This window comes from Lynx canadensis, chromosome B4, assembly GCF_007474595.2.
Source record: "Lynx canadensis isolate LIC74 chromosome B4, mLynCan4.pri.v2, whole genome shotgun sequence".
Taxonomy (NCBI): domain Eukaryota; kingdom Metazoa; phylum Chordata; class Mammalia; order Carnivora; family Felidae; genus Lynx; species Lynx canadensis.
Window position 1 is genome coordinate 57,236,580 of NC_044309.1, and position 21,564 is coordinate 57,258,143.

Sequence of the window (21,564 nt, forward strand, 5' to 3'; positions counted from 1 at the left end):
TGGTATTGCCTGCATATGTTCCCTTCCATTCTCTCCTGGTAAAAGGACACCTTTCCTTTTAGAGAATACATTCCAAGCAATTTGACTGGAACCAGCCACCTCCACTCCAAAACATGGAGGCATTTAACTGAGGACAGCTCAATGGAAGCATGCCATCTCCCTGGCCACCTTGAATGATTCAAAAAAGGCACAGAATCCTAAGTAGGCCAGTCATAAGAAACCTCCTGGGCCTACCAAACAACAACAACAACACTATACACTCTTTCTCTGGAAATACTAGTTAAAAGAGTGTCATAGCCTAGAGCTGCTTCTGTAAGAAGAAAGCTGCCTGTGCACAAAGCTAATATGGAGAGGAGCAGAGTAATGGGAAGAGGGATGTGTACTCTGTCCTGATGATATTAGTTGTGCCTAACGTGTCATTTCCTGAACTTCCTCGTGATATGAGCCAATAAATATACTGTTTGCCTAAGTTATTTCAAATTGGGTCTTTATCATCTTCAAGAAGAGATTCCTAATCCCATTCACACCTCACTGATTGTATGTTTCTGAATATTGCAGGAATCTGTACCAAGGGAATCCCTCTATTCCACTAGATTCTACATTTCTTGAGGGCAGGAAAGACATGCATCTACCATAATGACTTACACATAGTATCTGACCAATAAATATTTACTAAAACAAATGAGCAAAAGCAGTTCCTTTATGGTGCACCATCAAGAGCTAAAATTAAACAACTCAACAACTAAATGAGAAGATCACAACGAATAATATACAGTGATCTGGTTTGCTGTGCTGGTTCCCCTCCATCTCTCTAACAAGACTGTCGTAAGCATGTTTATTCCTGTGTCACTCCTAGCTCCATCTCCTTCTCACCTTGTTCACTCAAGTGGGAATGGAATATTCATATTTTAAACTGGATTTACAGACGTGGAAATTGTCTGTCTACGCAATTGTCAATCTTTTTGAGAAGATTAAAATTGCATTAAGAACAAGAATGAGGGATAACTCATTGTTAGACATAGCCCTTGAAATCAGGAAATATATGTGCTAGCATGATGCCCTGCACATACTGCCTGTTGTTCAATAAATATCTGTTAAATAAGGAAACATCCTAGATGGGGACAATTTGAAATTTCAGTCAGTAAAAATCTGAGTCAAATTTAGACTGCTGACTAAATGGAGAAGAAGAGAAAGGCAAGAGGTAAAGGACTAAAAAAAAAAAAAAAAAAAAAAGTCTTTCTTGGCTTGGACAGCCATATTCTGCTACTGGCCAGTGTCCCAATACTGGCTCTTCCTTGTAGTGTGTGTTTTATGAATCCCTAGAGAATCACCTTGCTGTGGTTCTTGGGCACTGGCAATGCCATAAATGCTGACTGAAGGAACCCCCTCAGCTCCCACATCAGACCATCAAGCTCTAGTCTTTCTGCTAAGGGTGTCTTCCTCTGGACAGGAAATTCTTCAGAGTAGGGGTGGGAGTGGGGAGAGAGGCAGTGGCTGAAGACGCCATAATTGGCTCCCTTCTAGAGGATTCACATATCACCAACCTCCAGGAGACCACAACTTTTTCTACTAGTTGTGGAAATGGGGTTTATTCCTACTGCATCCCTGTCTCTTTGCCATGGGCTCTCGCCTTCTGACTTTTGCATGCTTATGATGGGCACCAGAACCTATGCTCCCATAGGCCAGCCCATACACCAAGCTCCCTGAGTGGTTCCCCCACATCCTGTCCACATGAGTTTTGTGGGACCAGGAGTGAAGAAGAGGGAAGAACGAGAGCAATACCTATGCAGCCTTAATTCTCTAAACTTGAATTCTCACTACCAGACTCTTCATCAATCCTATTATACTCTTCCTTCCTCTGCCCCTCACATACCCTCTCCAGGTGAGAGAGAGAGGCAAGCTGCAAAATAAGCACACAAATGAGATTTCTCAGTCTCCTAGCAAATCCTGAAGAGACGGTTTGACCCACATTATTCTTGGTCCTTTTGGAGCCCTGCCACAGCTCTCATACAACTCAGTAAGTCAAATATAATGACCTGTTATATAGGTGAAATTACTGCATATCCTGGTTTTGAAAAACATGACTTTGCTATGATTTGGGCCACATCCCACAAAGTTCATGGATCCACCTTTTACCAGATAATCATCTGAGGTTGCAAGTCGGGAAAGAATTCTTACCGTAGGAAATTCCCATTTACTTTTTTCCACTGGTAGGGCTAGGATGAGAACCCGGGATTTATTTCCCAATCCAGAGCCTGTCTCCTGACACACTGAGGAAAGAAACAATAATTTTCTAATATAACCCTGGAAGCAGAAAAATAATCAGAAATGAAAAGAAAAAAATCCCTCCTCTGTCCTTCTGTATAAAACAAATAATCCTCTACATCATCCTACACTGCATGTGTGATAAGGGGCTCCATCCTCTCTTGTATCATATTTGGTATTCATGCAATCTTTCTCCTCCTACAGTCCACCTAATCTTATGAAACATAATTCTTTTCTCTCTTCCTCCTCCCTACACACACTAAATTCCTGATTCTCCTGGAGTATGTGCAAACTATTACACTAACCTTCTTTTAAACCAAGAACCATACTTCAACCTAAAACAGCTGTTGGACAAGTGTGTTTACTATTTTATATTATGAGCTTGGTTTTTAGCATCTTTTATGACAAAAGCGTTGATTTTTCCCCTTTACAAAGTGGCTGTGGCATTCTGTGGAGGCATGCTACAGGCACAAGTTCATGGCAAGTTCAGAGGAAAGGAATGTTCAAAGAAAACCGAACCCAAAGCATTGTGGGTAGTGATATGGAAAGTTGACAAAACAATGATAAACAATGGGGGGAAAAAGAAATAATTAAGTGTTCTGAAGCACTGTATCAGCATTTTATGCATTGTTAACTTTTTTTTTTAGGAAACTGTTTTATTGTGTGTGGTTTCATGGAGAGATACTAACCCAGTCTGTTGAAACACCCTTCTGCATGTATAATGATTATAAAACTTTTTTTTTAATAAAAAAGAAAATGGGCAAATATGTCTGCCTGAGATAAGGCCTTCTGAACAAAAATATAATACATGGAAATCCTTTCTTGAAGTGCTTTGTGGATTTAAGGAGGTAGGAAACTTAAAACAGTAGAGTTACAGTAAACACATAAGTCTAAACAAGGTGTGAAAAATTGAACTATATGCTGCAACAGGCAAAACAAGAAGTAAAAGTAGCTAACAGAGGAAGGTAAATGCTTTACAGATACAAAGGTACTTCTGAAAAACAATTTGAGCTCCTGAGATCTGTCAAGGAGACACATTTTGAATACTGGTAAAATGCAATCCTACATCAATCACAGTTCAGCCCATATTTACTGTCTTGTTAGGTCCATTTCAATGTAGATTATGTCCTTTTATTTGCACTCATTTAGTTTCTGGAATGATTTTAGGCACTACGGATTTGTGAGTGGACAGAACACACAAAACTCCCTGCACCCATGAACATTACATTCTAGTGAGCAGAGAATACAATCAAGACAATAATTAAGCATATGTGTATGAGAACATGGTGCATAAAAGGAGAAAATAAAGCAAAGAAAACAGATGTATTGTCAGGGGTTGGGGCAGTAGGGGGAGGTCTGCTCTTTTAGGGTTTAAAAGTCATAAGAGGAGAAGTTAATGAGGTCACAATTGATCAGGCTTGAAGGAGGTAAGAGAGTAACCGTCCACTTAACCGAGAAGTGTGTGAGCAAAGAGCATATTCAAAGGTCCTGAGGTGGGAGCCATCCCAGTAAGTTAGATGAATATGAAGAAAACTAGGGTAGATGTTGGAGAGGAAACAAGGAGTGGAATGGTTCATAATGATTTAAAGAGGTAACTAGGGAATGGGAAGGGTCAGGAAATCATAGGTATTATAAGGACATTAGCTTTTATTCTGAGGGAGAGGAGAAGCTATAGAAGTATTCTACAAAGTGACATGATCTGAGATATCATATGCTAACCATTTCTTTCCATAAGACATTACAATATACAAGTTTTGAAGCCTTTTAAAAAAAAATGTTTGAGAGAGAAAGTGCAAGCAGGGGAGGGGCAGAGAAAGAGGGAGAGAGAGAATCCCAAACAGGCTCAGCACCATCAGTGCAGGGCCCAACATGGAGCTCAGTCCCACAAACTTCAAGATCATGACATGAGCTGAAGTCAACAGTCAGATGCTTAAACAGCTGAGTCACCCAAGCACCCCCAAATTTTCAAATTTTTTCCATTTTGTGCTATGTTTTTTAAAACATCTTTTATGGGCCTCAAAACCTAAAAGGACAAGACAGGGCCAGGAAGTAAAGACAGAAGTGAAAATATTGTATAATGGTTACCATAATATCACTTTCTTTCCATGAATACCTAAGATACTACATGAATTAAGTGATTTTCATCACACCCTGCTAAAGATCACTGATTGAATCCATAGTACCAGCCAGTAAGTGTGATCTGCCTTAGCATACCAAACCAATTTGATTCTGTCATATCTTAGAGAGACAATTTACTTCTTCTTTATATAAAACAGGTCGCTAGAAAGAAAGAAGGGACATACATTGTTGATGTTGATGTCACTCAAGTAACTGTTCGTTTTGTTCAGCACATGTAAGATGCTAGAACAAGAATGAGTTGTCATAGTTTTAGAGATGTTTGATAAAGAAGCACTGAGACTGGATAGCTGGAGGAAGGATAAAATCTCCTAGCAGGCCAGGCTGCACAATAATCAGTATTGACTCAAATCAGATGCTATTGTGCATTATCAATATAACAGGCTGAGACTGGAGTTTTCTTTAGAGGAAAAACTGTTTTGAAATAACACGGTAAAGCAGGCTTTTTTTTTTTTTTTAATTTTTTTTTTCAACGTTTATTTATTTTTGGGACAGAGAGAGACAGAGCATGAACGGGGGAGGGGCAGAGAGAGAGGGAGACACAGAATCGGAAACAGGCTCCAGGCTCCGAGCCATCAGCCCAGAGCCTGACGCGGGGCTCGAACTCACGGACCGCGAGATCGTGACCTGGCTGAAGTCGGACGCTTAACCGACTGCGCCACCCAGGCGCCCCGGTAAAGCAGGCTTTTTCAACACCCATTCTAGTACAGTGCTACCTACAATAGCTGCAAAATGTCCTGCTTTCTTGTCAACTATAAATACAGGACTTGGTCAGTAAATCCTTCACTTATTATTCCATATTCAAAAATTTGAGAAGCTTCCAGAAACCTACAGTCTTTAAACTAGCGTTTAACAAGGAAGTGGATATCGGGGAGGTATGAGGAACTGAGCTAGTTCGGGATAGGAGGTTGCTGATATTTCAAGGTTCTCTAAACACATTTCATATTTCAATGCTACAACCTTCTTGAAATGTCTCTAGGATAAAAGACAAGGAACTATTCCCTTTCAAACAGAGGAATTGGGGTCTGTAAAACCTAATCATTAGGGACTTAGCCAAGTTAAAGATGCATTTCAAAGTCTGAAGAGAAGAAACATTCCTATTAAGCATTCAACTATAAGCCAGGCCACTGTATTTGTGTGTATGTGTGTTTGCATGTGTGTGTATTATGATTCCCACTCTATACATGAGGAAATTGAAGGACATATTCAAGGTAGATGCAGGAGCTTGGGCAAGAATGGGAATGCAATATTTCAAGGGTGAATGCAAATGGCACAGAAATAGAAAGTTAGCAATGGGACATGAAATTTATACGAATTTACCTGTAGAAGATGCTCTTGTGTACTATTCACCCAACAACTAAAGATCTTCCCTTCAGTTTGAAGCACTCACTGCCCCAGCTGCTGGCAGCACTGAATGCTAACAGCTCACAGCTGATCCCCTCTCTGGGCACTGGCTCCGTTGAAGGGAGCCTCCTCGCTGGAGGCTAAACTCCTCCCCAGGGGCAGCAAATGTCTAATGACTGCTAAATAAAGAGGTACAAAGGACAGCCCCCTACCTCAACTCAGGATAACTCCGAATGGCCAGCCCAGCTCTAGAGCTCCCCATAGGATTGGCTGTGTCCTCTGCTGCAACTGCATCTCAATTCAAACTCTCCATCTGCCCATCCTGCTTCCCTCACCCCTCATAGGTATTGTTCCCAAGAGCACACAACAATAAACCTCATAGATGCAAATACCAGAGGCTGAGAGTATGTTTCCAAAGGAAGCAGACAAAGGCAACACCACAAAAAAATAGACACTAGATGATAACGTTTCCCACTCTCTGAATGAATGAGATTAAAACGTAGTGACTGATTCTACTGGGCACTTCCATGGGCTAGTGTTAGTTTCTAATGCAATTCCCATTATAACTGGAAGCAAGTCACAAGTACTCATACTGTTACAAAATGCTTGTGTTTAAGTTAAAATGATAATGAGTCATTGACTTAAATGAGGAATTGTCAATTAGTAAGTGATTTTATAGGGACTGTGAAGTCCCTCTGTATCTCATGGAAGCTATCTGGTGGTCAAATCTGGTATCAAATATATCTAATTAACTGCATATCCCTTAACACAGTAAAACTTGTTTTCTTGAGAAGCTTGATAAATATTTTATTAATTCTGTAATTGTGTAGGAGTCCAAGGAGAGTAAAAAAATGTGGCAAAAAGAAAAATATATTTCATAGTAACAGACTGCTGAGTTTCATGTAGATCCAAAGAGAGACTCATTATTAAAGAAATAACTTGAACATTAAGACCAGGAAATAAGGATCATAAGGAGTCAGAATGGGTTAAAGTGGTAACATAAAGAACATATCAGATATACCATACTGGGCATCAGTTAAGATACCTCATGATGATTTTGTCGAGGTCAAGGCAGAGATATCAGCTGAAAAATAATATAAATAGCTAAGGTTATAAAATGCTGGACAACTATATCCAGAGAGAACAGCTACCATAATTGATAGTTGGAAGGAAAATTTTTGGTGGCTCCACGTTTTCTCTTTCTCATCTTGTCTTGGTGATCTACAAAGGAATGGGGGCACATAAGGAGGGCCTGGATTTATAGGCTAGAAGCAAGTGTTGATGCAAACAGGGCTGACTTTATTTTCTAAGGCGAAAATTCACTAGGACAGGCACAACATGTTATCTAAAGAATTATTATACAATCTTAATCAGAACTGTACAATACAATCCTACAACAGGCAATAACATGAAGTAAAAAAGGTATCACAGCACAGGACTTTCCAGATTATGGAGACCTCAAAGATTAAGTGTTACTCAGAAGACACTGGCAACTGACATTTAACAAATATATATTGAGCCTCTCACATATGCCAGGAATTGCTTTATGCACTGAAGATACAGCTATGAACAAGAGATACAGGACCCTGTTGCATTCTAATGGTGGGAGAAGCAGAAAGATAATAAATAGCTAAAAAAAATCTATTATGAAAATATCCTGTCATGATGACTGCTATGAAGAAAACAAAAACATGGCACTATGATAAAGAGAAACTGAAGCTACCTTAGACTGAATTCAAGAGAAAGCCTTCCTGAAAAGGTGGCATTTGAGCTAAGGGCTCAATAGCAAGTTAAAAAATCAGCCATTTGAAGGTATGAGAGAAGAATATTCCAGTCAGAGAGGACCAATGCTAAAAGGCCTCATTTGGATAAGCTTGGAGAGCATACTCATTTGGCTGAAACATACTGAGTGAAAGATATCAAGGTTAAGAGTTGAAATCAGAGACATAAGCAATAGTCAAAGCTTTATGCATTGATACATGGAAGAGACATAATGGATTTGTTTGGAAAGATCACTCTGGCCGATATTCAAAGAACCAAATACTACAGGGGGAGGTGGTCAGAATGGAAGTTCAGAAACCATATAAGAAGCTATTGCTCTATGGGGCTCCTGGGTGGCTCAGTCAGTTAAGCCTCCGACTTTGGCTTGGGTCATGATTTCATGGTTCCGGACTTTGAGCCCCGCATTGGGCTCTGTGCTGACAGCTCAGAACCTGGAGCCTGCTTCAGATTCTGTGTCTCCCTCTCCCTCCTCCTTTATGCTCTCTCTCTCTCCTTCAAAAGTAAATAAACACTTAAAAAAAAAAAGAAGAAGAAGCTATTGCTCTAGTAGGCAAGAGATGATGATAACAGGAAGCTCTACAAAAGTGAAATTTAACGAGACCAATCATAAAGCTTGTTTTTATACCCACAACCGCCCCCCCTCAACGACAGCACAATATAAGATAGGAGATTCATGAGTGAGAGAAGCACAGATTTTAAAAGAATAGGGTAAAATAAAATGGTGGGGGTATGTCAAATGACATGGAGGCCAACCTGCAAAAGCTTCCAATGGCCAAAGCTGGAACAATTTGAGCAACAAAATGAATAATATAGTATGGAATTATAATCCAAAGTATCAAATATCCATGACTCCACACTATTTTTAAATAAATGATTGAATAGATAAATGGGAGAAACTGACAAATTTCCCATATAGAATTCCAAACAATTTATGTAAATACTCTGCCTCAAGGAGATGGAGTTTAACTATTCACATCTTGAGTATGGACTGCTCTTCCAAAGAGTACAGTATAGAAAGAGAATAAAGTAACCTCACAATAGAGAAATCATAGCCAGGTGATCAACGTTAGTGTCAGTGATAAGTCAAGTTGACAGTAAGTGCCCTTGATATAGTAAAAAATAGTACATTTTTGTGATCTCCCTAAAACCCATAACCTCAGTACAATCATAAAAAAAAAAATTAGACAAACACAAATTGAGAGACATTCTATAAAATACCTGATTGCCAAGGTCATGAAAAACAAAGAAAATCTGAGAAACTCTTACACTTCAGAAGAAAGTACTGAGACATGACAGCTAAATGTAGAATGTATCCTGGATAAGATACTGGAACAGAAAAAGGACATTTCCCTACAAACTAAGGAAACCCAAATAAAGTAGACAGTTAATAGCAACATGCCAATGTTGGTTACTTAGTTGTGCCAAACATAGCACAGTAATATAAAATGTAAACAGCAGGAGAAACTGGATGGAGAATATATGGAAACTCCATACTGTCTTTCAACTTTACAATTTAAAACTATTATAAAATTAAAGGTTATTTTATTAAAAAAAAATCATAGGGACCTTGGATTGGTTCCCATCAACAAAAGTATGGCATCTAAAAAATGGAAGCCAAAGGCCTCCTTCACTTAGTCTTGTTGAAACACAGCCATAGTGCTATGGGGAACACAGTACTGCTAGGTGCCATGCTTGGAGAAGAATGCAGAAAAATGCTCCAGAAACGAGAGTAAGCAGAATGGACAGAGGACTTAAACTCATGACACGTGAGAAACAACTAAAAATACTGCAAATACTTAACCTAGGAAACAAGGAAAGCAAAACAGCTATCTCAAAATACATGAGGGTTTTGTTTTTGTTTTTGTTTTTTTTTTTTTACAAATAGTGAGTATTGGACCTTCTCCTAAGTCTGAAACTGCGGCACTTGGTAAAAATGGAGGGAAGACTGTGAGTGGGAAAATATCTATTCAAGAAAAGGAAGAACATTTTAAACCTAGCATTGCCTGCCCTGAGAGGCAAACACATGCCCTTCCAATACTGAGCATTCAAGCTTCTGCTGGAAAGACGTTTGTCCAGCAGTTGTAGAAGACGAGATGGGTATTTGAACTCCACGGGACTTTCTAGGTATTCAATACAAAAATTTAATGTCGTCCTGCTTCTCTACCAGCATTTAACTGTTGATAAAACTGGTAGTGCCCCACATCAAGGTTACAGTAATTTGTATATTCTATTCACTTTTAATTTTTTAAGGAATTTATTAATTTTACCTTTTAAAATGTATTATAAGGTAGGTAGTAGTTAGACCTTCTCAACTCTGTTAATAGAATAATATGGGGGCGCCTGGGTGGCTCAGTCGGTTGGGCGGCTGACTTCAGCTCAGGTCATGATCTCGCGGTCCGTGAGTTCGAGCCCCGCATAGGGCTCTGTGCTGACAGCTCAGAGCCTGGAGCCTGTTTCAGATTCTTTGTCTCCCTCTCTCTCTCTGACCCTCCCCTGTTCATGCTCTGTCTCTCTCTGTCTCAAAAATAAATAAAACGTTAAAAAAAATTTAAAAAAAAAAGAATAATATGGAGTAACATATTCATACTTCTTCAGCACAGATCTCACTCTTGAATTCAAGATTCACCTATTGGGGGCACCTGGGTGGCTCAGTCAGTTAAGCGTCTGACTTCGGCTCAAGTCACGATCTCGTGGTTTGTGAGTTCAAGACCCGCGCTGGGCTCTGTGCTGACAGCTCAGAGCCTGGAACCTGCTTCATATGCTGTGTCTCCCTCTCTCTCTTTGTCTCTCCCCCTCTCCCTCTCCCTCTCAAAAATAAATAAAAATTAAAAAAAAAAAAAGATTCACCTATCCAATTGTTTATTTGACCCCTCCACTGGAACATCTGATACACATTTCCAATTCAAGTCGTCCAATACAAAATTTGTTTTTCCATCTAAACCTCCCTCAGTCTCATCAACAAATACCAATCTATACCTAATCTCTGTCCATTTATCTCCTACATCCATTTCATTAGCACAGCCTCAAAAACCTGTATGTTGTACTCACTTTGGCAGCACATACACTAAAACTGGAACAATACAGAGAAGATTAGCATGGCCCCTGTGCAAAGAGAACACACAAATTTTTGAAGCGTTCCATATTTTTTGTATAGTAACATGATAGCTATTCTTGTGGTGAACATAGCACAACATATGAACTTGTTGAATCACTAAGTTATATGCCTGGAACTAATGAAATACTGCCAACTACACTTCAATTTAAAACATTTTTAATTTTTTTTAATTTTTTTTAACGTTTATTTATTTTTGAGAGACAGAGACAGAGCATGAGCAAGGGAGGGACAGAGAGGGAAACACAGTATCTGAAGCAGGCTCCAGGCTCTGAGCTGCCAGCATGAAGCCTGATGTGGGGGCTCAAACTCACGAACCGTGAGATCAAGATCTGAGCCAAAGACAGATGCTTAACTGACTGAGCCACACAGGTACCCTTAAAACATTTTTTAAATAATAATTTAGGGCACCTGGGTGGCTCAGTTAAGCATCCGACTTGACTTCGGCTCAGGTCATAATCTCACGGTTCGTGAGTCCCAGCCCCACATCGCGCTCTCTGCTGGGAGAGAGCATGGAGCCTGCTTGGGATCCTCTGTCCCCCTCTCTCTCTCTGCCCCTCCCCTGCTAGAGCATGCTTGGTTAGGCTTTCTGTCTCTCAAAAATAAACATTAAAAAAACAAAACTTAAGGGGCACCTGGGTGGCTTAGTCAGTTAAGTGTCTGACTCTTGGCTTTGGCTCAGGTCATGATCCCACAGTTCCTGAGATTGAGCCCCACATTGGGCTCTGCTCTGACAGGAGGGAGTCTGCTTGGGATTCTTTCTCTCCCTCTCCCCTCCTCCCCACTCATGATCTCTCTTTCTCTCTCTCTCTTTCACGCTCTCAAAATAAATAAATTTAAACACTGTTAAAAAACAAAAGTTAAAAATAAGTAAATAATTTAAAAACCTTATATGTTTGTTTGTCAACTTCTCTCCATCTTAACTACCAACTCTAGTCTAAACTATTCCTTCCTACCTAGACCATTGCAATGGTTTCCTAACTGGTGCCCCTGCTTCTACGCTTTCTCCTTGAAATTTATTCTCCACAAAGCAGCCAGAGATTATGTGCCCATGTGTGCAAAACACACACACACACACACACACACACACACACACACACACACGGTCACATCTTCTTACACACACACTTATTACACATCTCTTATAGTTTACCATCACACTTCAAAAAATTTCTAACTCCTTACTCTGTGGTCTGGTTCTTGTCAATCCCTATAAACTCTTCTTACCATTTTCCTCTTTGCCCATGCTTCAACCACATTAGCCTTTTCTCTATTCCTCAATAACCTCAATTGGTTTCTCCCTTAGGGATATTGCACCAGCTGTTCTCTCTGCCTAATATGTTATCCCATGATCTTCAAATGTCTGGTTCCTTCTTGCTATTCTAAAATAGCCATTAAGGCACTCTTCACCACGTTTTATCTCTCTGCATAGTACTTATCACTAGTTGACATGGTCTCGTGTTGCTTTTGTCTGCGAGTTGTCTGAGAACAGGAAGCTTGTATACCTTATTTACAGTGTAGCCTCAGCACCCAAAACAGAATTGGAATATAATAAGCAGTCAGTAAATATTTGCTCGATGAATAATTTTAATAATATGAGAGATGATGACTCATGTGTCATCTGACTTGAAATGTTCAAGTGTACTTTTCTAATATTCGAAAAAATAAAACCAATCTTCTAAAATACAATGAACAGTTAATTCATAATAAAAATCAAATGATGGTTGTCTCCTATTTTTCTTCAACATTTCCCAAATTCACCTTGGCACATTCCAGTCTCTGTGTGTATGTCTGCAATATTGCCTGACTAAAATCATTTCTCCTGGAATGCTCTCTAATGCCCAATATCATCCATGTAAATATAATTTGTGAAAACATTATCCACTTTTAAGACCCAATGACACATGTTACCTTCCCTTTGATGCATTCTCTGATTAACGTCTATCTTGTGTGCACCCAAAATACTTTGGTCTTTAATGACAACCCTCATCTCAGTGAGAGAGCTAGGTATTAACAGATAAGAGTTTCTCAAATTTGGTTCCTTAGGACACCAGGTCTTGAGACAATGTGTACAATTCACATGAGCTTGGGAAATACTGTGAAATATATATACTACTTTGGGGGATTCACAACACAGTAAAATTTAAGGATCTGGAAAAAGTCCCATGGTAAGTACTGTGTAGGATTTAAGTTTCTGGAACCCAAATTTTGTTTTCCATTATTTGATCACAGAATCATCAACTGTTTAAAAAAAAAAACAGATATCATTAACATCTCACAGAAGATAGCCTGAGATATACCTGAATAATGGTTAAGACCACAGGTTTTGGAAGTTGCTAAGTTGGATGACTTCAATTTTAATCTGGCCTCCAACAATTATTAAAGGAGTAACTATGCACAAGTAACTGATCTTCTCTGGGGCTCCACCTTCCCATCTTTGAAACAGAGTTGAACAGGACGATCTCATAGGATAAGTGTAAGGATTGAAAAAGAGTGGCATGGTCCCTGAGACCTAGTAGCCACTTTGTAAATGGTAGCCACCACTAGAATAGTCATTTTTATCACGGTTGTACCTCAGTGTTCACTTGAGTATCTCCCACAAGATGGAACAGACACCATGCAAAGAGACTTAAGGGTTTGCAAACTGTGGGCATGCTTTGGGCAGAACAGCTAAGGCAAGAATCCTCGCACCAGGTCCCAAATGCCTCAGGCCTCACACCATCCCTATTGCCTTACATAGAGTTTAATTCAAGATTTATGTTACCATCCTTGTCTTCTGAGGCATTAGAGTTTACAACCCCTTACTTGGAAGTCCTCAATTAATATTTGTTGAATTGCTTGATCTCAATGGATTCTGACCTCCTTCAATTCTCATCCACCAGAAACTCCCCACCACCTCAAAACAACACCTAAAATCTTTAACATAGATCTCTTTCAAAAGAGTGGTTCACTCAAGCAATGATTTATATATTTAAAACCTAAGTTAGGAAGAAGGTAAAATGTATAGCTCGAAAAATTCTCAAGTCTGATGTGCACTTCCTTCACCAACTGGTCAATAAGACAGTCCATAGTGCTGAAGAAATTCAGAGAATAAAGAGGTCCCTTGGGACTGGCTGTTAATGCCAACTCCCAGAAAGTAGGAGGCATTGTTACATGGAGGGAGCTACAGCTGATGACCTCCAGAGGGCCATTTCACCCCTGAGCTTCTATTCAATCATTGGAATTTAAAATAGAACACTAAAAAGAACTTTAAGAGATCATCAAGGCCATCCCCCTGCCTGTTAGAATATTTTTATATCTCCAAGTTCAATGTTGAAGTGTGAAGGCTCAAGCTGCAAGAGAAATTGATGGGTTAGAGGGCAGGAAAGCTTAGGGGGAGAAAAGAGAAAGGAAAAGAAAAATCTGAGGATAAAGGAATTTATGCCCTCCCAATTAACCTTACCAAGGCCCTCAAAATTCCCAAGGCAACCTTGATTCTACCTTTCTTTCTTTTGTTTTCAAATATGGAATTTTCCCCAGGACTAATGTTAGAATTGAGCATATTCTTCCTTTGATTTATGAGAACATTCAGGGAATATAAGGTCATGAAAGTTACCAAACCAGCTGGCTTCAATGCAAAGTAATTAAATAGAAAGTCTTAAAAACTTAAAATCCTTACTAGACTTGTTTCAGAAGAATGTTACATTTATCCTCTTTCACATTTAAAGTACTCATTCTTACATTTTTAAAATATTTATTCTAGATTTACGTGAACCTTCCCCTGATGATAGCAGTGGACCCAATTCAGAAAATCTGAAATTAGAGCATCTGTATTTGTGGTTAAAACTACTCGTGAACAACATTTCAGGAAATACGTGGTTACGGTAATTAGATAACCATAAATGTCTGTTAGAGTTCAGAAAAGCAAAGTTAAGTGCTGGAAATTTTTTCCTAAAAGAAAAAAAAAAAACCACTACAATGGGACATAAACAGAAACAAAAAAAAACAAACAAAAACAATAACAACCCTGATTTCTTAAGAAGTTGAACAAAGCTGCATACTTAAGTGGTTATGCTCTAAACCTAAATGCAATCTACTCAAAGGGGCATTAAGATGTGGGTTTATGGGGCGCCTGGGTGGCGCAGTCGGTTAAGCGTCCGACTTCAGCCAGGTCACGATCTCGCGGTCCGTGAGTTCGAGCCCCGCGTCGGGCTCTGGGCTGATGGCTCGGAGCCTGGAGCCTGTTTCCGATTCTGTGTCTCCCTCTCTCTCTGCCCCTCCCCCGTTCACGCTCTGTCTCTCTCTGTCCCAAAAATAAATAAACGTTGAAAAAAAAAAAATTTAAAAAAGATGTGGGTTTATAAGCTTCCCTATACTGGGTAAAATGCACATACCAAGAATTGTGCTATTTATTTTTAAATTCCTTTGATATGATCCTTAAATTGTACTTAATAATACCTTATAGACCTGGGCCCACCCAGGGGCTTTCATGACCCCTCTACTCTAATACTGTCTTTAAGGCCACTCGGACCCTTTGAAAGCCTCTTACGTTCTAGGTTTTATAATTCCTTTGTAGTACACATATTCAGATACACACAGGTTAGTAATTTCTCTAAGAAAAATGATGTTTGAAATGACACTCTTGCAGGCGTACTCCTGAGCACACATGCACAAGTAAATCACCTACATCCAGCAGCTGGAAAACAGAGCCAATTTCTGGTAAATGGACATGATAGCCAATTAAAGGACACCAAGTGGTAGCAAGTCTAGATGGTGAAACATGAGACAATTTTCTGTGACTTTTGCTTGAGGAACCAAGGCATGCTTTAATAGAGTGGCTTCAGGTGTTGATACTCTATCAATGTCTACATCTCTCTGATTGAGCGTGACATAATAGCTGTTTCATTTTTGAAGACCTAGCATTTCCATTTTCTTATATCCTATAGATATCCAAGAGCGAAGAGAGTTGCCACATTACATATCTCCAAATAAAACCATAGGGTAGTCAAATTAATCTAATTATCTGTGACCCAATTTGATAATACTGCTAAAAGCAATGTTAGAAAGGACTTCTCTAGAGTATGTTCTTTCTTTTCTCAGTCATTCTCTTGTTCTAATAATCTGGCTGAGAAAATACTCTTTCACACTGAAAATGCACCTGCTTAGATATTTTATCCATAAACTTGAACTATGAAAATGTGTGCTCTATTTACAGGTATTTGGAAAATGTAATGATGAGACACTCAAAATTGTCATCACCTTAATAAAGGTCTGAAAAATTCTAAAGATTGATCCAGCATCATTTTCACATTTAACAATTATACTCAAGCAAGTATTCTCAGGTGACTTAAACAGGTTCAGCAAAGGTCAGAAATATCACTTGCTCATAGCTCTCTCTATGAGGCTGGCTGGCCACAGTGAGTTTTCTACTTGCTTCTTTCATTTCTCACTTTGATCCACCCTTGACCCTATTGACTTTGGTCTCTGACTCACAGATACAAACATGTGGCAGGTTTTATGGTATTTTAGAAAATAATTTTGTGTTAACAGAGATGAACAATTCTTTATGGGAATCTTTAAGGTTTATTTATTTTTGAGAGACAGAGAGCAAGGGAGCACGAGTGGGGGAGGGGCAGAGAGACAGAAAGAGAGAGAGAGGAAGAGAGAGAGAATCCCAAGCAGGCTCAGCACTGTCAGCATGGAACCTGAAGTGGGGCTCGAACTGGAGAACTGTGAGATCAGGACCTGAGCCAAAATCAAGAGTCCCCAGTGCTCAACCAACTGAGCCACGCAGGCACCCCTATGAGAGGCACTTTCATTCCAATTGTTCCAATTAGGAATTTACACTAAAACCTCATCTTTGTTGTTGTGTTTTTGCTTTGTTTTTTGTTTGTTTTGAGTGAGGGAGGGGCAGAGAGAGAGGAGGGGCAGGAGAGACTCCTAAGCAGGCTCTGTGCCTGCCGTGCGAGCCAGAGCCCTTCACAGCGGCTCTTGAGATCATGACCTAAACTGAAATCCAGGGTCGAATGCTCAACCGACTGAGCTACCCTGGTGCCCCTGAAACTCCATCTTTGGAAGCAAAAGACTTACTCCAAAAACCTCTGTATTTTTTTTCTCATTTCTTCTCCAATGTACTGTCATTGTGAATTTTTAATATTTATAATGAGCAAAATTATATGCTTGGAATGTGCCCTTCAACATAATGGTATTACAACTAAATATTTATTTGAATTATGTTTATGGTAATAATAACTAATGTGTTTTTTTTCACACCATAGGTTAAAAAGTCTGCAGCCTCTAATTTGACAGGAACTCTATTATCACTTTCTGCAAAATTAGACAGGAAAAAATATTAAGACATCTAAAATCTGACACAAATAGAAATCTTTCTCTCTTTTAAAAAAAAAAAAAAAACAAGAAAGATGATTAGATGCTGCCTGACGTCCCATTTTCAGGCCAAGAGAGGGGATACAGAGGTTCACTATCTTTTCCACCAAGTAAGACCCTTGCAAGAATGCATTGGTATGTAATAACACTGAACTTCTTTAGATGTAGATAAAGTTAGCTTTATCTTCTCGAGGGTCTTATCCATTCAGCCCCCTGTTTCAACTAACATCAAAATACCTTCACTACAAGGCCCCAGCACAGAGGGCTAATCCACAGCACATCATCTGTGAAACATACCATCCTCATACTTGGAAAATGACCAACTAGAGGTGAATAAACAGCACGGAGACAGAAGAATTCCCCTACTCAAAACTGGAACAGAATCTAAACAAAATCATTTTTTTGTTTTGTAAGTTCCAAAGTAGGCTGATTTTCTCAGTGATTTGTAAAACTACCTACTTGAATTTTTTTTTAATGCATCTTACTGTACTTGAGCACTTTTTGTTTTGGTCACAATTACAAACTCTAAACTCTAAAAGCCAATGCCATTTTTCATGATGCTTTTGGAGAAATCTGTAGGAGGGACCTCTTAGAAATAAGTCTACCCTTCTGCAAAGCTTAGCAAAGTTTAACTTTCTAAACTTAAACTTTTGCAAAGTTTAGCAAAGACTTCACATCAGATTATTTTGATTAATTTTACTTTAGAAAATGCACACACATAGCCTATGTTCAAAATAACACCCACAAACACACCCGGAGATTCCAAAGTTTAGCATTTCCCCCAAAACATCTCTGAAAATGATAGCACTCCAATAAAGACTGATATTCTGCTGAGGATAAGGCCATGACCCCAAGATGCTAGAAAACCAACCTTCTGCAGTAGAGGCTGAGTCAAATGTCAGTCCAGGATGGAGGCACTCACTCCAGCTGCCACATGGTCCAGCTGCTGCTAATTCCTAAGTGATTCCTCCTCAGGATCTGCCCTCCGGAGGAAGAGAGATGCCATGGCCAGAGTCTCACACACCTATGAAGGGTTTAGAGCGATGGAGGATGGGCACCCTTGCCTCCTTCACAAAAAACTCTGAAGGGCCAAGAAGTACCCAAGATCTCCAAGGTTCCGTTGAGGCCTGTGTGGTAACTACATGTCAGTATAGCTCGTCCCTCTGCCTGGTCCCGGGGGCCTATTCCCTCACAGCTGTTGACCTCAAGGGCACTCCCAGTCTCCAACTTAGCACCTCAAGGCACCAGACCCAAGAGGCATCACAATGAGAGGAGCTGGAGGGATACCAAGATATATTACAATGCAACATTACTTCTTTTATAAAGGTAAAGAAACCTCAGCCAAGAACAATTAAATAATTTGCATTGAATCAAGTGTCTAGTCAGTCCTGGTAACAGCTCCTCCACCTTTTCACTTCCAGGTGGGTGTCCTTTATTAGAAATTATTTTCCTGGGGCACCTGGGTGCCTCAGTTGGTTGGGAGGCTCAGGTCATGATCTTGCAGTTTGTGAGTTCCACGTCCTCGGTGGGCCCTGTGCTGATGGCTCAGAGCCTGGAGCCTGCTTCAGATTCTGTGTCTCCCCCTCCCTCCCCCTCCCCAGCTCGCACTCCGTATGTGTGTGTGTGTGTGTGTGTGTGTGTGTGTGTGTGTGTGTGTGTGTGTGTTTGTGTCTCTCTCTCTGTCCAAAATAAATAAACATTTAAAAATTTTTTAAAAAAAGAAAGAAAGAAATTGTTTTCCTCAATGGACTTCAACTAGACTTCACCTGAAAAAAATCACATTGGCTTTTAAGTCTGGCCAAGTAACAGTTAACAGTTTATCTCTCTACAGCCTCCCACATGCCATATTTAGATTTCTAGAAACTCTCCCAAGGAAGAAGAATCATCCAAATGGGTTTGGAGAGATTTAGGGGATCAGGATGGTTGAGGTAGAAATTAACGTTTTCTTCTGAATATCTACTAGGATGATGCAAGAAACTTTACATAACATTATCTTAATCTTCATGACTCAATGAAGGAATATTTCTTCTCTCATTTTATAAATGAAGGAACTGAGGTCCATTTGGGTCATGTAAGATCTGACTCTGAAGCCACTGTATGTTCATCCCACTGCCTCACTGGGACTACAAATAAACATCCTCTGTACCCCGCCCCCTCTTGTTTACCACGTTTCCAAGTGTGAGGCCTTGGTTATAATTTACCTTCCCGATGGTCCCAAGTATAGCTTCACTACATAATATACTTATTAACTTGACTCACTAAAAATCAACAATTGCAAACTTTTCAGAATGTTGTTTAACATTTATGATCTCATAGTGCCAAAAATAAATAATTTACTCTCAGGGGTTTGTAAAGCTAAGACATATTGTTACAATGTTCCTCACCAGGATAAAAATTTACAATGACATCCCTTAACTAGGCACTTAAGAAATCATTTGGCAGTTTACTTTTTGCCAAATGCCATACATTGTTCTAATGTCAGATAGAAAGTAAAAGTTATTTATAGACTGACATATAACACTATTAAAGCTCAATCTTATATGCAGCAACACATTCCAAATAGAGTTCTCAACACTACATTTTAAAGCGCAAATCACTGTATTCAATACCAGCATATGAATGTCTTCTTAATAGAGTACCAGAGGTGTTACAAAGACTCCAAAAGGGGAGACAGTTGAAAGAAAAATCTAATAATGTCAATGATATGTTTTTTACCTTAACCTAAAAATTAATTTTTTGTGACTAAACTTTTATAAACTGGTTTTTTTGCTATCTGTGATTCATAAGACTGCTATTGACATGAGCCAGGTTAAATGTTGCTTTTAACAATGTTGAACTTTGGGGACGCCTGGGTGGCTCAGTCGATTAAGCGTCCAACTTCGGCTCAGGTCATGATCTCACGGTTCATGAGTTCAAGCCCCACGTTGGGCTCTGTGCTGACAGCTCGGCGCCCGGAGCCTGTTTCGGATTCCGTCTCTCTCTCTCTCTCTCTCTCTCTCTCTCTCTCTCTCTCTCTGCCCCTCCCTGGCTTGCATAGTCTCTCTCTCAAAAATAAATAAGCATTAAAAAAATTAAAAAAAAAAAAAACAATGCTGAACTTTGACATTTTAATTTATCTAAGCAATTTTTGAAAGATTAGCATTTCTGTTTTGGATATATAGACACAATATTTTACAGCCTGTGGGGCTGTTTTTTCATAGTAAGATCAGCCTTTGTATAATTCTCATTCAGGGGAATTCTGGTATTTGTCGTTTTATGAGCACAACCAAACTGTTACACTTTTTTTTTTTTTAGCGTTTATTTATTTTTGAGACAGAGAGAGACAGAGCATGAATGGGGGAGGGTCAGAGAGAGGGAGACACAGAATCCGAAACAGGCTCCAGGCTCTGAGCTGTCAGCACAGAGCCCGACGTGGGGCTCGAACTCACAGACCATGAGATCATGACCTGAGCCGAAGTCGGCCGCCTAACTGACTGAGCCACCCAGGCACCCCTGTTACACTTTAGTTATAACAAGGGGGCTTCTGAATTCCTTAAATAAAAGGATTTTAAAATCTGCGACAATTCTTTAAATAAATTTAGGAGAAAGACGTAAAACAATTTTTTAACGTAAACTGATGGGCACGCTAACAATGGTAGAGCTGTCTCCCATTCTTGCATAAATACACAGAACAGTACGTTCTTATTTGTTCCTAATACGAAGCATGACATCTTGAGGCCTATCAGCTGGTTTTACTTTACGTTAGGCTTAAAGATCAGTGGACACTGCAGACACAGGAAGATCAGGCGAAACAAGAAGCGAGATATTAAAAGTGTTCTCTAAACTCAGAATACTACTTTCCATCTTATTCTGTAATGAAATAAGTGTTAATTACTTCCTAAATAGAGCTGCAAGATAAAAAAATACAGGACACCCAAGTAAATTTGATTTTTTTAAGCGTATCCCATGCAGTATTTATGTTGTGCTTATGAATCACCTGAATATCTTGTTAAAATGCAGGTTCTGGTTCAACAGCATGGAATGGCGCCTCAGTGTATCTTTTTATTTGCTGAATCTGCCAACCCATCTTAAAGTATTTTGAAAAGAAGAAAACACTGAAGATAGTATTGGTAAATGTTCACTGGCAGACTAATAATTGCAGTTAATGAATGGAATGATAAATTATTCTTTAGTTACAAATTTGTCTCAGTGTCTTCTCTAAAACCTCCAAATTAGTAGTAAAAATAAAACACATATTTTCCCCACCTTCACAGGTCCATTATCTAATCGGTATGTTCACCCTTGGCTAAATATCAAAATCACCTGGACAGCTTTTAAAATCCTGATACCCAGCCACACTCAATTAAATATTAACCTCTGGGGTAGGATGGGACCCAGGCATAGATGTTTTAATCTTCCCAGGTGATTCTAATGTGCACTTAGTCGGAGAACCTGCCCTAGGTCCCTACTCTACAAAGTATATAAGCAACATCAGCCCTGGCTGGCAACTTGTTACAGACACAGAATTTCAGGCCCCACCCCAGGCCTTCTGAATCAGAACTTGCATTGTAACAAGATAT

At 39.5% G+C, this 21,564-nt stretch overlaps 1 non-coding gene across 1 annotated transcript; it reads left to right on the forward strand.

The window, feature by feature from the left end:
• Window positions 1–10,567: 10,567 nt before the first annotated feature.
• On the forward strand, window positions 10,568–10,674 carry LOC115519535. The gene has a single exon (XR_003970544.1). It is a non-coding gene; the product is annotated as a U6 spliceosomal RNA (small nuclear RNA).
• The last annotated feature ends 10,890 nt before the right edge of the window (window positions 10,675–21,564 follow it).